Consider the following 14,290-nt stretch of genomic DNA (forward strand, 5'->3'; position numbering starts at 1 on the left):
TGATTGCCATTCTAACTGGTGTGAGATGGTATCTCATTGTGGTTTTGATTTGCATTTCTCTGATGGTGATGATGAGCATTTTTTCATGTGTCTGTTGGCTGCATAAATGTCTTCTTTTGAGAAGTGTCTGTTCATATCCTTCGCCTACTTTTTGATGGGGTTGTTTGTTTTTTTCTTGTAAATTTGTTTGAGTTCTTTGTAGGTTCTGGATGTTAGCCCTTTGTCAGATGAGTAGATTGCAGAAATGTTCTCCCATTCTGTAGGTTGCCTGTTCACTCTGATGGTAGTTTCTTTTGCTGTGCAGAAGCTCTTTAGTTTAATTAGATCCCATTTGTCAGTTTTGGCTTTTGTTGCCATTGCTTCTTCCTTACACCTTATACAAAAATGAATTCAAGATGGATTCGAGACTTAAATGTTAGACCTAAAACCATAAAAACCCTGGAAGAAAACCTAGACAATACCATTCAGGACATAGGAATGGGCAAGGACTTCATGTCTAAAACACCAGAATCAGTCAGATTTTCATGGGGCGGTAGTGAAACACAGAGATCACCTGATCCCAAGCTACTTTCACAGCTGAACTCTTCTTCACCAACCTCAGAGCCTCTGAAAGCAGTGTGTGTGTATGTGAAATCACAGGCTTTTACCATTCAGAATGCATTTTTTTCATACCTAAGATACTGTGTTATGAAGGACAGTTCATTTATTTATTAGAATAATGGCTATAAGTTAACCTGGTTTTTATAGGATGGCCAGGTACTCTGACTGCCCTTTATAATGATGTTTCTGATATGTGCTCTGAGCTCTAAAAGTAAACTTACAAATGAATTTATAGGATCCTCAATAGTAAATGTTCATTCAAAAGCATCTGTTGACAGTTTCCATATTCTAGGTACAAAGCGTTGTTACGGTACAAGAATGAATAAGGTAGCACCCTGCCTTTGAGGAGTTCAGTTCATGGAGGTTTGCTCCCTATTCCTGTGTTACCACATGTGTAACAGGAGCTGACAGTACAGATTAGGTATTCCTAATCCAAAAATCTGAACTGCTCCAAAATCAGAGTAGTTTCTGACTAAAAGCAATGAGAGTCCATTTTTTTCCAACTCCAGGGGTTGTGGTGGCCTGATTAAGTCCTGGCAGTGGTGGATGTGTTCTAGGTGAAACAATGCCTTACCCAAGGGAAAAGGGGAGAGAGGTTTGCTGTACTGCTGTGATTCTTTTGTTTAAAGCCATTAAAGATTGGGAGTAGTACAAGAGTGATACCAGGGAGTAACTTTTGAGCATTGACATGACACATCAAGTGGGAAATTCCACACCTGACCTTATGCGTCATAGTCCCAACACAATCAAAACTTTGCTTCATATGCAAAATTATTAAAAATATTATATAAAATAACCTTCCTGCTGTGTATATATAAGGTATATATGAAAGAAACACAAGTGAATTTCATGTTGAGACCTGGGTCCTATCCCCAAGATATCTCATAATGTATATACAAATATTCCAAAATCTGAAAAAACACCAAATCCAAAACACTTCTGATCCCTTGAGGGATTTGGAGTTTTTTCAGATTTTGGAATATTTGTTAATATATTAATGAATCCTATAATAAACTGTAGGATCCTGTTAATATCCTATTAATAAATCCTGGCCATCCTATAAAAACCAGGTTAACTTATAGCCATTATTCTAATAAACATTTTGGTTCGGGTAAGGGATACTCAACCTGTATACCAAAAAGTAGGCACAAGGAGATCTTACAAAAGTGCTCTGTAGGCTGGGCATGGTGGCTCACGCTTATAATCCCAGCATTTTGGGAGGCGAGGCAGGAGGATCATTTGAGGCCAGGAGTTTGGGACCAGCTACATAATGAGATTCCATCTCTCCAAAAAATTTTAAAACTCAGTCGGGCATGGTGATGCGTGCTTGTAATTCTAGCTACTAAGGAGGCTGAGGTGGGAGGACCACGTGATCCCAGGAGTTCCGAGCTGCAGTGATCTATGATCGCACCACTGTACTCCAGCCTGGGTGACACGGTGAGACGCTGTCTCTAAAATAAAATGTGAAATAAAATAAATTATTAAAGTGCTCAATAAAGGTTTGTTAGATGATTTAGGTGTCTAAGCTTAGTAGTAGATACCTTTAATTTTCTTTTTTTTTTTTCACTTATCCACTTTCTTGGATTTGTATCTTTTTATTTGGAGAGTTAGATGCTAAATACACATTTTAAAGTTGTTTTTATATTTGTGCTCATAATTTCAATATTCTTGTCTTTCCATCTTGTTTGCAGGTGATTTTCCAAAAATAAACACCAGGTTATCATGATTAGAATTAAACAGTTTTCTGAAAACCTAACCTAATTTAATGGAATGGAGAGAGAGGGGTGAGGGTAACAAGGTAGGTGGAGGAGGGGGTAGCAATAAATGAGAAGGTAGAATTTTATGATGGGAATTTGTGATTTCTCGCTCATCTCTCTCAGGCAGTATTGCTTCCAATCCCCTCTATAACTTCATTTTTATTTTTAGTGCCTACAGACACTCTAGTCTTTAGATGTTCCTTCTGCACTGAGAATCTTTTTTTTTTTTTTTTTTTGGAGACAGACTGGAGTGCAATGGCATGATCTCGGCTCACTGCAACCTCCACCTCCCAGGTTCAAGTGATTCTCCTGCCTCAGCCTCCCGAGTAGCTGGGATTACAGGCAACTGCCACCAGGCCCAGGGCTAATTTTTGTATTTTTAGTAGAGACAGGGTATTTCCATGTTGGCCAGGCTGGTCTCGAACTCCTGACCTCAAGTGATCCACCTGCCTCAGCCTCCCAAAGTGCTGGGATTACAGGCGTGAGCCACTATGCCCAGCCTGCACTGAGAATCCTAAGAGAGTTTTCATGTTGGTATGTTTGTAATACCAGAAATTTTACCAGTTACAACCAGCTACTGTTAATGTGCAAGAAATTCTATTTTGGAATGCCAAAACAGAGGGTAATCCCTCCCTGCCCAGATGGTCCGATAAGACTGTCAGTAATGACCCAGTGCTTCATTTCCTGTGTGTTCTCTACATTTGGCATTCTGCAGTCTGAGGGTTATGTACATCAGGAATCTCGAGTGCAAGCGTGACATGTACAGAAGGCTTGAAAATAGGTAAAACATGGTGGTAGGGGCAGCTGATATCAGGAACACTGTCCTTAGGGGATAACAGACAATGAGATCCAGAGAATGGAGATCTGGAGAAATTAGCCAGGCATGGTGGTGTACATCTGTAGTCCCAGCTACTTGGGAAGCTGAGGCAGGAGGATTGCTTTAGCCTAGGAGGTCGAAGCTACAGTGAGCCATGATTGCACCACTGCACTCTAGCCTGGGAGACAGAGCAAGACTCTGTCTCAACACACACCCACACACATCAGGTACTAAGTACAGTCCTCATTATTTGCAGATTCCTTATTAGTAAATTCACTTACCTACCAAAATTTGTAACCACAAAATCAATACTCTCAGCACTTTCATGGTCACTCATGGACATATGCAGAGTGACAAAATAGTTGAGTCACTTTACATGCATGTTCCCAGCTGAAGTCAAACAGGGTAACCCTCTGCCGTCCTGTATCAGCTCTTCTGCTATAAACAAGTGTCCTTTTCACAGTGAATTTAGTGCTTTTTATTTATTTTTTTGTTTTTTTGCTTCTTCTTGGTAATGTCACTGTTTAGTCCCTGTGTATAATGCTGAAGTGCTGTCTAGTGGTCCTACTGTAAGAAGCTGTGATGTGCCTTACAGAGACAGTATATTTAGGTAAGCTTTGTTTAGGCGTGAGGTAATAGTGCTGTTGGCTATGAGTTCAGTGTTAATGAAGCAACAATGTACATTAAATAGGGTATCTTTAACAGAAACACATATACACTACAAACCAAGGTATGTATTAATCTGTTGATGAAAATGTTGTAATCAGAGGCTTTCAGGAACCTAACCCTTTATTTCCCCCTAGAAGCAGTGGTTCGGTATTCACTAATTCAGTGGTCATGGTGACTTTATAGAACATAACTGCTTCACAGAATGAGAATGGACTGCACAGTGGAAGCCCTCTGCAGCACTCTGCAGCCTTAGAATGGAGAAGGTAAATGGGTGGCTTCACCCTAGGATGAGTTTTGGAGGCCAGTCCAGTTGAAGGATAGAATGAGGTAGGGAATCAAAGTGATTACTTATTGGCTTTGAAAGATCAAGAGGTGAAGTCAGGATGGGTTTGATAAAGGAAGTTATCAAGGGACTGGAAGATTGTATGAAGTCAGAGGGCAGGCCTGCAGGGAATAATTACAGCTGCAAGGATCAGAGGGTATAGTCAAAGTCTTGCTGGAAAATGGGGGAAGGTAGAAATGAGGGCAATCAAGGCAGAGAACAACACATTTGGTTTTGGATAGACCCTTCATGGGAACTTTGAGCTCTAGGGGGTGGTATAGGGATACTTAGGTCAGAGGACCCAGAGTGCTGATAAAGACAATTGGAGTGTGCCGACAAGGTGCAGCTATCTGCGCAAATTTCCAGAAATTCCAAGAACCCTGAGACATGATCTAGGAATGCTACATGTCCAGATGTAAAAGCAGGTATAAAGAGGTCTATGCAAAGTATCACATGAGTGGCACGTTCTTTACTACACAGAATACAGTGTACTTTTTCCAGTTACAGGACCCACAGCATTTTACCGTGGAAAGATGCAGAGAAAGAATCAAGATTTGTTTACTGATTAGGTTTAGGGAGACGAGGGGAGGACAGGAGTGAATAGTCAAGAGTTGCTCCAGTTTGACTAATTGCTGTAAGATGCTTTTTGTTCTACAGAGTTTGATGGATGTTATACTTCCAGAGTTGTCTTTATTATCTCATAATTCTTCAGTTTTCAGTTCCCTTATCATGTGATTTTCATTATTATGACATTTAAGGTTGGCGAATGAGCTTACTTATGGTTTGATAAATAGAGGTAATGATTCCTCTCAGTTCTGTTTGCCTAGGGGGTTGTGGAACTAGGTCAACTTCCTCCTGAATGTCTTTGAAGTTTCACTGACAATCCTGGACACTCAGATTCCAGCCTTCCAAGCTTTCCTACTGGCCACTGGGTTAGGTTTCATACCCCTTCTATTGGTTGCTATGGTGGGGTTTGTAAATGGAACAGAGGCAAATCATACTTGTGCCCTACTATTGTGATTTATGTGAAGAGTTGTCTAGAACTGTGCTGCCCAGTTCAGTAAACACCAGCCACATGTCTAGTCAGCCCTTGAAATGTGGCTAGCCAGAACTGAGACATTCTCTAAGTATAAAATTCACATTGGATTTTGAAGACCTAGAATGAAATAAGGAATGTGAAATATTCTGTGAGAAAGTTAATTTTTAATATTGATATGTTGAATTAAGATTTTGTATATGTTGTTTTAAGCAAAATACTAAAATTAATTTCACTTGTTTTTTGTTTGTGGGTCCTGCTTTGTGGCCCAGGGTGGAGTGCAGTGGTGTGATCATGGCTCACTGCAGCCTTGACCTCCTGGGCTCAAGCAGTCCTCCTGCCTCAGCCTCCCAAGCAGCTGGGACTACAAGTGTGCCACCATGCCAGGCTAATTAAAAAAAAAAAATTGTTTTTATAGACAGAAGGTCTCCCTATGTTGCCCAGGCTGGTCTTGAACTCCTGAACTCAAGTGATCCTCCCAAGGGAGCCTCAGCCTCCCAAAGTACTGGGATCACAGGTGTGAGCCACCGCATCCAGGCCTCACATGTGTTTTTCTTTTTATCTTTTTTAAGTTCTAGGGCACATATGCAGGGAGTGCAGGTTTGTTACATAGGTAAACGTGTGCCATGGTGGTTTACTGCACCTATCAACCCATCACCTAGGTATTTAAAAAATATGGAACACTTCATGAATTTGCATGTCATACTTGTGCAGGGGCCCTGCTAATCTTCTCTGTATCGTTCCAATTTTAGTACATGTGCTGCCAAAGCGAGCACCTCACGTGTTTCTTATTGCAGTTTTTAAATATGGGTACTAGAACATTTAAAATTATATTTGAGGCTTATATTATCTTTCTGTTGAACAGCACTGTCTCTTTGAGTGATTTTTTGGATTTCCATGGAATAATTTGAAAATGACTGTATTAAATGATATACTTCTAAAGAAAAGTCTTGGGTCCAGTTACATTAATCCTCTCGAAGTTGTTAGTATACCTGAATGTATCCCTTATAAATAAAAGGATTATTGTCATAAGTACTAAACACCCTTCTGCTAACAGAAGTTTATTCATTTTCCTGGGAAATTCTTCTGTAATAAATAAAATGAAGTCAACATTTATGTCAGTTCTACTGGATGGAATATAACTGAATCCCTTTAAGAATTGGTATCAGGGTTAGCATTAGCTTGGATTTTGGACGAATCAAATGCAGTCATATTTTTAAATGTGCAGTTTTTTCTCAAAGGAGCTTTTGAATCTATGTCACATCGAGCCGTGGTATAATGAGGTTTTGTTGTCCCTGAGAGAGTGACTATTTTCAGAACTTAGGTGAACAGCTATTTGCAAGGCAGCCTTAGTAAATATGGTAGAAAAGAGGTTCATTTAAAAGGAGCTAGTTTAGGAACCACTTACTAACTGCCTGATCTCTGCTCAGTGTTAGTATTAACTGCACAAGCAAAACAAAAGAAATTAAAGGTGTGGTCCATGTCCTCGAAGTTCATCATCTGGCTCAGGAATTCCTAACTGGCATCTACATTCTGATGTATCTGATGAGATGTAAGGAGCGATTAATACCTTTTTAATAGCAGCTAAAGCACTAAACTTTGAAAATTATTTATTAAAGATCGCAGATCCAAAGTTACCTTGAGGAAACACCACTTCCACACATGTTCTGTTATGGGAATTGTGCATGGCTTGCAGGTATTCTTCCCTAAACCAGGGTCCCCAGCTCCTAAGCCAAAGACCAGCCACACAGAGCAGCAGGCAAGCCAGCGAAGTTTCATGTGTATTTATAGCTGATCCCCATCGCTGATGTTACCGCCTGAGCTCCGCCTCCTGTCAGATCAGCAGTGGCATTAGATTCTCACAGGAACACAAACCCTATCGTGAACGGCACATGCAGGTGATCTAGGTTGCGTGCTCCTTATGAGAATCTAATGCCTGATGACCTGAGGTGCAACAGTTTCATCCCGAAACCATCCCCCACCCCCAGTCCATGGAAAAGTTGTCTTCCATGAAGCCAGTCCCTGGTCCCAAAAAAGGTTGGGGACCGCTGCCCTAAACCGTGGTTGGTGGCAATGTGTAGACACAGTGACTGTTGTTCCAAGGTATAGCCAAGGGGAAAGTTGAACCATGGTTGTAGTTGGGGAGGTTTCTGAGCTACAAGAAAGGTAGAGGATCCTTCAGAGATGTTATTTATAGAGTCCATTCTGTCTTCCTATATCAAATATTGAAACGTTTTCAGGAAGGGACCATGTGGGAAGTTTTTATAGAACAGATGGCCCTTGGTTTGGGTCCTAAAAGAACTTAGAGGATTCAGCTTGTAAAGTTAAATGAGGGGTACTTTAGAAGGGGAAATTTATGTGACTGAGGATATATGGGGGGTTGAAAGGGGATTTATGAGTGGAAGAGAGAATACCTTATATTAATTTGAAAGATAATTGTTTCACAGATATAATTTTCTAACTGTTGCGCTAATTTGTTCTAGACCTTATTGTTCCCAAGGAACTTTGTGATGAGTCTATCTCAGAGTGTTTAATTGCCTGGAGCTTCCAGAGAATTGGCTATGCTTTTGGGGGAGGGAAGATAGGGTGGGGAGGTGATTGACCTTCTTGGGTAAAATCATTATTTGCCAGGTATCATTGTGGCCAGAGTTACTTATCTTGGCTTCATGTTGTATAAACACCATGCAATCATCTATGAGCTTAGCAACTCAAATAGGACAGTGAGTACTTTTGGGCTTGTGTATATAAAAATTAACACATCGCATTTGTCTAGAGTTTTGTGGTTTTTCAAAGGGACTTTCAAATGCTCACATTTAACATCTCCAACAATTCTTGTCTATTTATGGTTAAGGAAACTGAGGCCCAGAGAGTCTAGTGTCTTTCCCCAAAGTCACATGGGTAGTGGATGACTAGGCCAGAACTAGACTTAGCTCTTGCCTTCTCATCAAAGGTTCTATTCCCTGGTATGACACCCTCTCTCAGCAGGGACCCTGCTGACGGTGACTATGCGCTGATGGCTGGCGTCTCCTGAGTTCCTCGTACTCAGCCTGATCATGAGGAACTGACTCAGAGAAATGAGAGTCTGCTGATTCAGAGCTGGATATCCTTTCCCAGTCTTTCATTCCTAGCTTTCTCTTCTCCTAAATTGATTTCTGTCAACTCCCAAGCAGCTTTCTTAGTCGTTGTGGCTATCAGAACTCTTAGAGCACTTTAAGAGTCTTTCTCACTTAATTTACCAGCAAAAAATGTATTGCATGGGAAACCTTTAATTTTAGCTATATTTTGGGTAGGTATCACTATTTTTTCCTGTCAAACCAAAACCGAAGGAGAACTGTCACTAACTTAATCTCTACATAGATTTCCTTTAATAATGCTCATTAACTTTGTTATTCTGTTACATACATTGACTTCCATTGAATGGATTTGTAGCAGGTCAAGAATGAGTGGGATACCAGTACGAAGGCTATTACGGTAGTCCTGGCAAAACACTGGACTTTGCTGGGCATGGTGGCTCACACCTATAATCTCAGTGCTTTGGGAGGCCCAGGCGGGCAGATTGCTTGAGCCCAGGAGTTTGAGACTAATCTGGGCAACGTGGTGGAACCCCGTCTCTACAAAAAACACAAACATTAGCCAGGTATGTTGGTGCTTGCCTGTAGTCCCAGCTACTCAGGAGGCTGAGGTGGGAGGATTGTTTGAGCCTAGAGGTCGAGGCTGCAGTGAGGCATGATCTTGCCACTGCACTCTAGCCTGGGTGACAGAGCAAGACCCTGTCTCAAAACAAAACAAAACAAACAAAACACCAAATCCACCAGGCTTGGATTAGGGTGGTAGCAGTGGAGTTTGTGATGGAAGCTACCGTCTCTCCATTGGCAGGGGTTAAGAGGGAGCCAGGAGTGCCACGGGCTCCAGAGAAAACTTCTTGCCCAGCCTTCGTGTCACTAGTGTTGAGAGAAGAGAGGGCCTTCTGGCAAGATCTTCTCCCACACCTTGGGAGACCTGTTACTCCATCACCACATCTGCTTTGAGACTGTTGACACACTAATTTAATTTTCTTCTTTATCCTGTTTACAACTGTTTACACTGACAGCCTTTAAAAGACCAAAGCTTCTAGGGTTTTTTGTTTTTGTTTAAGTTTTTGTTGTTGTTGTTGTTTTTCAGAGACAGGGTCTTGCCCTGTTACTCGAGCCGAAGTGCAATGGTGTGGTCATAGCTCACCACAGCCTCAAATTCCTGGGCTCAAGTGATCCTCCCACCCCAGCCTCTTGAGTAGTTAGCATGACATGCATGCACCACCATGCTTGATTACTTTTAAATTTCTTATAGAGACAGGGTCTTGCTATGTTGCCTAGGCAGGTCTCAAACTTTTTTTTTTTTTTTTTTTTTTTTTTTTTGTGAGACGGAGTCTCGCTCTGTCGCCCAGGCTGGAGTGCAGTGGCCGGATCTCAGCTCACTGCAAGCTCCGCCTCCCGGGTTCCCGCCATTCTCCTGCCTCAGCCTCCCGAGTAGCTGGGACTACAGGCGCCCACAACCGCGCCCGGCTAATTTTTTTGTATTTTTAGTAGAGACGAGGTTTCACCGTGGTCTCGATCTCCTGACCTTGTGATCCGCCCGCCTCGGCCTCCCAAAGTGCTGGGATTACAGGCGTGAGCCACCGCGCCCGGCCGGCAGGTCTCAAACTTTTAAACTCAAGTGATCCTTCCACCTCGGCCTCCCAAAGTGCTGGGATTACAGGTGTGAGCTACCGCACCTGGCCCTTCTAGATTTTTTCTTAATCCAAATCTTTACTCTCCATATAAGAGATGGATAATTAGGTAAGTTTCCCTCCCACTGAATATTCCCTATTGCTTACCCTTCCCCTGCTTCATCTTCTGCAATAGCACTCACCATTTGTTTTGGCACACTGAATATTTTTCTGAATTATTGATTTTCTTCTCCCACTATCATGTAAACTTCATAAAGGTGGCAGGGGTTTGGTTCATGTATCATCAGCATCCTGAACAGGGTCTGGCATATGAAATGTTTGAAAAGATGAAATGAGTGGAGTTTGAAGTCTTTAGATAGCACATTTTAAAAGCGAGTTCATAAATTATTCTACAAAAGCAACGAAATGCCTTTATAAACTGGAAGAATGTCAGATGTTCTTTGTTTTGTTTAATCCTATTTGGTGGCTTATGTAATTATAACACAGATTAATGAATAACTCTTAGTAATTCCAGAATTACCCTAATGGCAATAATAATATGTATTTGTATGATGCCATTTACAGTAGCCTGAATGAATTTTTTATTCCTCTGTGAGATAAATAGTTGTATCTCAATGTTACAAATGTTAAAAATTATAAATGCTTAAAAATGTTGTAAATGTGAGAGAGAAGCCTTTTCACAAAAACATTCCTCTCCAGGAAAACAGAGACCAGTCTAGTGTGGGACATAGGTGTGTAGTTGGTTAGTGCAAGGCATATGAGAAGGCACAGAATGATGAGAAGGTTTTACCTTCATGCTGATGAGGTGGCTCAATTGTCAGTAGTAGTTTTGGGCATGTGAGCTGCTGCTTCTCAATTCTGACAGCGTTTTAGGGGACTGGACTTTGTACAGTTCTGCATTGCCTGCTGAGGAATCCAGGCATCAGCAACGGAAAGTTCCAAAGCATTAACAGAAGATTTCATTATGTTATAGCTGCACATCCAAATCAAAGGGAGCTGGAGATAGCCAAGAATTGTCTGCTAGGTAGTTTTCAGACATGCATCTCATGAATTAAATAATTTTAGTTCTGATGTGGAGATTGGGAGCACTGAAAAGTGGCACTACCGTAGAGCAGTTTTCTGTGAAGTAGGTAGAGTAAGCAAATGTGTTAAATAAGAATTTCTGCAAGAACTCTTCCAGATACCTTCTACCTTACTTGATAACATGGTGTCCTGATCACATGATTTGCAGAGAATGAGAGATCTGTGAATGATTACCGAGATGATGGCCCCAACCCAGTAGCTCAACTTCCAACTTCTTAAGCAGCTCTGGACTACCGATACCTTTCATAGGTCCAAATGCTAGTGACAACCTGGCTGGAAATTAAAGTTAAACTTTAAAAGTTATGTAATATTTTGTTGCTGATGTGTTTCTAACTTTTGGCTGTCTTAAAAATAACCCTATAGCTGCTCTTAATTTCAGGGGAATTAATGATTTTATGATTATAATTTAATCATGGGGATGGGTTGTAAAAATCATACGTAAGGAAAATAGGTTGTCGATTGAGTTATGATATTGGAACTTTAAACAAAAAAGTCATGAAAGTCTTTGTCCAAATTGCCAGTTATCTCCCTGATTCTAGGAAGGTTGAATCATTTTACCGAGACAAATAGATACGCAGTGCCTTTTCTTTTGGGCAGAGAGTTACACTGCCGGCCTGACCTGGCCTCCTCTTTTTGGTGTTAACGTTTAGATATGAAATAGTTACAAACACAGCTTTATTGTAGCTCTTCTGGGCCGCTGTTTCGTTTATCAGGTTGGGGATTTCCTGGAGCCTTCACTTTCTTTTCCTTATCTCTGTATTGTCTGGATGCTGGTACCTGGTCAGATAGCCTTTCAGTAGCACTTTTTCAAAAAAACGTATAATATGTGTACTACAAAAATTCCTCTCATTGTTATGTATATTGCATTGCTGCTTGGTACTAAACAAAGTTTCCAAATAAAGGGAAATTGTGAAGCTTTGTTTAAGATACTTTAAGAGGGTAATGGCTACGGCTATATACTTTTGCTGGTTTTTATAAATATTAATGATAGCAATTATGTTGAAGGAAAAATAGTGTGAGTCGAACTGCACCCTTCCAGGGTTAGTGCTTTGCTTTTCCTTTCAGCTGTCAGAGATTGTTTTGCCTCTGACAATTCTCTTGAAATAAAGCTTGCAGAATTATTACAGATTAAGGAAATTAAGTGACCATTAATGGCAAGAATTTTTTTTAAAAAGTTTTACCCATTGTTTGTAAATAATACGTGCCTATTATTAGAAAATTCAAAAATATAAAAGAATTTTTAAAAAGCATCCTGATCGTGGCTACTCAAAAGCATTCTGATATTGTTTTTCTGTGCTTTCTTTTTTCTGTTTTCCGATATTTCCTTTTTCTACATTTAGTTTTTAAAAGCATACTTGTTATCAAACTGCATATGCAATTTTTATCCCGTTCTTTTTATTTAACATAAGAATTTTCTATGTTTCACAGATTTTATGAAGATGTGCCACTCATTCACTGATTCTTTGAGTAACTGGGTGCCTTTTCTCTGTGCTCTGGGTGCCAAATGCTTTGCTTTTTAAAATATGGAGACATGGGAGTAGAAAATCATCTAGATTATAATTAGGAACTGCACATCTTCCTGAATTTCCATGTAACTTTGATCTGGATCTGAAAGTTAAATTATTTCCCAGGTAGTTCCACATTTTAAGTCAAAACAATAATACTGATTGATTTTTATTGTATGTTTAAGCTAACTTCATATGGATTTAAAAATATACATACATATATATATATATATATATATATATATCTCACTCTGCTAGGAGTCTGTCCCTAGCTGAAGTGCTGGACGGGCAGTAGAGGGCAGAGCAGAATCCTGGGGAGGCGGTGGGGGCTGGTGCGCCCGGCTTCCGCACGGGGATTGTTTACAGGGGTGAGTGAGTAGGGCAGGGTTCATGGCAAGGTGTCCGACAAGATACTTAGTCACTCACAAAGCACATGACTTGGGCCTTGTCCTCAGAGGACCGAATTAGTGAGAATCTAAACATTTTAGGTGGCACGGAATATGAGATGTAGAAGAAAGAATTTGACTTATCAGCCAGTGATATCCAATTGCCTCCTCCTTTACTCCTTCCCAGATCTGTCCCAGTGGTCAGGCGCAGACGTGGTATGAGGACAAGCAGGGTGGGCCCGCTCGTGAGCAAGCATGCCTGGATTTAAGGCCTGACTCTGCCACTGACAAACCGTATACCTTGGGCCAGTTCATTAACTTTCCTGTGCTTCATTCTCCTCATCTGTTAAGAGAAGATATTACTACTGCCTACTTCCTATGGTTAAATGAAACACATGGAATAACGCTTGGCACATAAAAGAGCACTCAGTGGATCTACCTAACTACCAGTGTTTTCTACCCTATATGTCTGAATTTGTATATATTGACAAATTTCCTTAGCACTGAGCTCATCAGATGAGTTTAGATGGCCTTAGGGTAGGTGTGTTACTGCTTGATTGCACACTGAACTGTTACTGTGAGGATGGCCTGCTGCTTAGCTAGCTATTAGGAACTATCCATGGTCACGTTTCTGAAAACAGCCAAGTATTGACAGACTTGGTTCCGATCCTGGATCTGTCTCCAAAGCCCATTCCCCTAAAGTAGACTGCTTCAAAAAAGCTTTCACACCCCCTTACCTTAATCTACTTGCTCTAGGCTAGGAGGAGGACCTATTTTGTTTTGAATAAACTTTGATTGAATTATAATATACAAAACAGTGTACATATTCGGGTTGCTGTGTCTTCACAGTACCAGTACTGGGATCAAGAAACAGCATCCCATAACCTTCTTGTGTCTTTCTGGGACCATGCTTTGAAGTCTCTGGTAGAAAGATTTGTGATCATTTTTTCTTGTGCAAGGAGGAGGCATTATGGAAGATAGGGAATTACCCTGATAAAGAGGAGGATCAGTTGTGATGCTGTGGATCTTAAACCGCCCCCACTCCCTCCCGTCCTGTATTTATTTCTCCATTTTTTTTCATTAATGTAATGCGAGTATCAGAGAAAGAGGGATTGTGGGTTTTTTTTTTTCTTTCAAGATTGGACATAGTGAGAGGAGAAAGATTCTTTATTGCAAGATTCATTAAATGAGAATAATTGGAATGGACTTTTTAGGGAGCTGTATTAAGTCTTAGATTTTTCTCCTCCAGACTACGTTTCTCAATTGTTGCTTTTGAGTTAATTTTTCATTACATATCATGATCATTGCTTTTCATCATGTGAAGAATGTAACGTCAAGGAATTACAGAAATGCATGAATACTTACCTAGAAACTTTCATGACTTTAATTCTCCCAACTCTAAATTAGGCA

General features: G+C 40.6%; 1 protein-coding gene and 1 non-coding gene across 4 annotated transcripts in view; one reads left to right on the top strand and one right to left on the bottom strand.

Annotated features, from left to right (window-relative positions):
• Nucleotides 1-14,290, top strand: part of FNIP2 (folliculin interacting protein 2) — a 137,728-nt gene that overhangs the window by 20,935 nt on the left and 102,503 nt on the right. The gene's annotated exons all lie outside the window — the stretch shown is intronic.
• Nucleotides 5,871-5,977, bottom strand: LOC112625681. The gene has a single exon (XR_003119742.1). It is a non-coding gene; the product is annotated as a U6 spliceosomal RNA (small nuclear RNA).

This window comes from Theropithecus gelada, chromosome 5, assembly GCF_003255815.1.
Source record: "Theropithecus gelada isolate Dixy chromosome 5, Tgel_1.0, whole genome shotgun sequence".
NCBI lineage: Eukaryota > Metazoa > Chordata > Mammalia > Primates > Cercopithecidae > Theropithecus > Theropithecus gelada.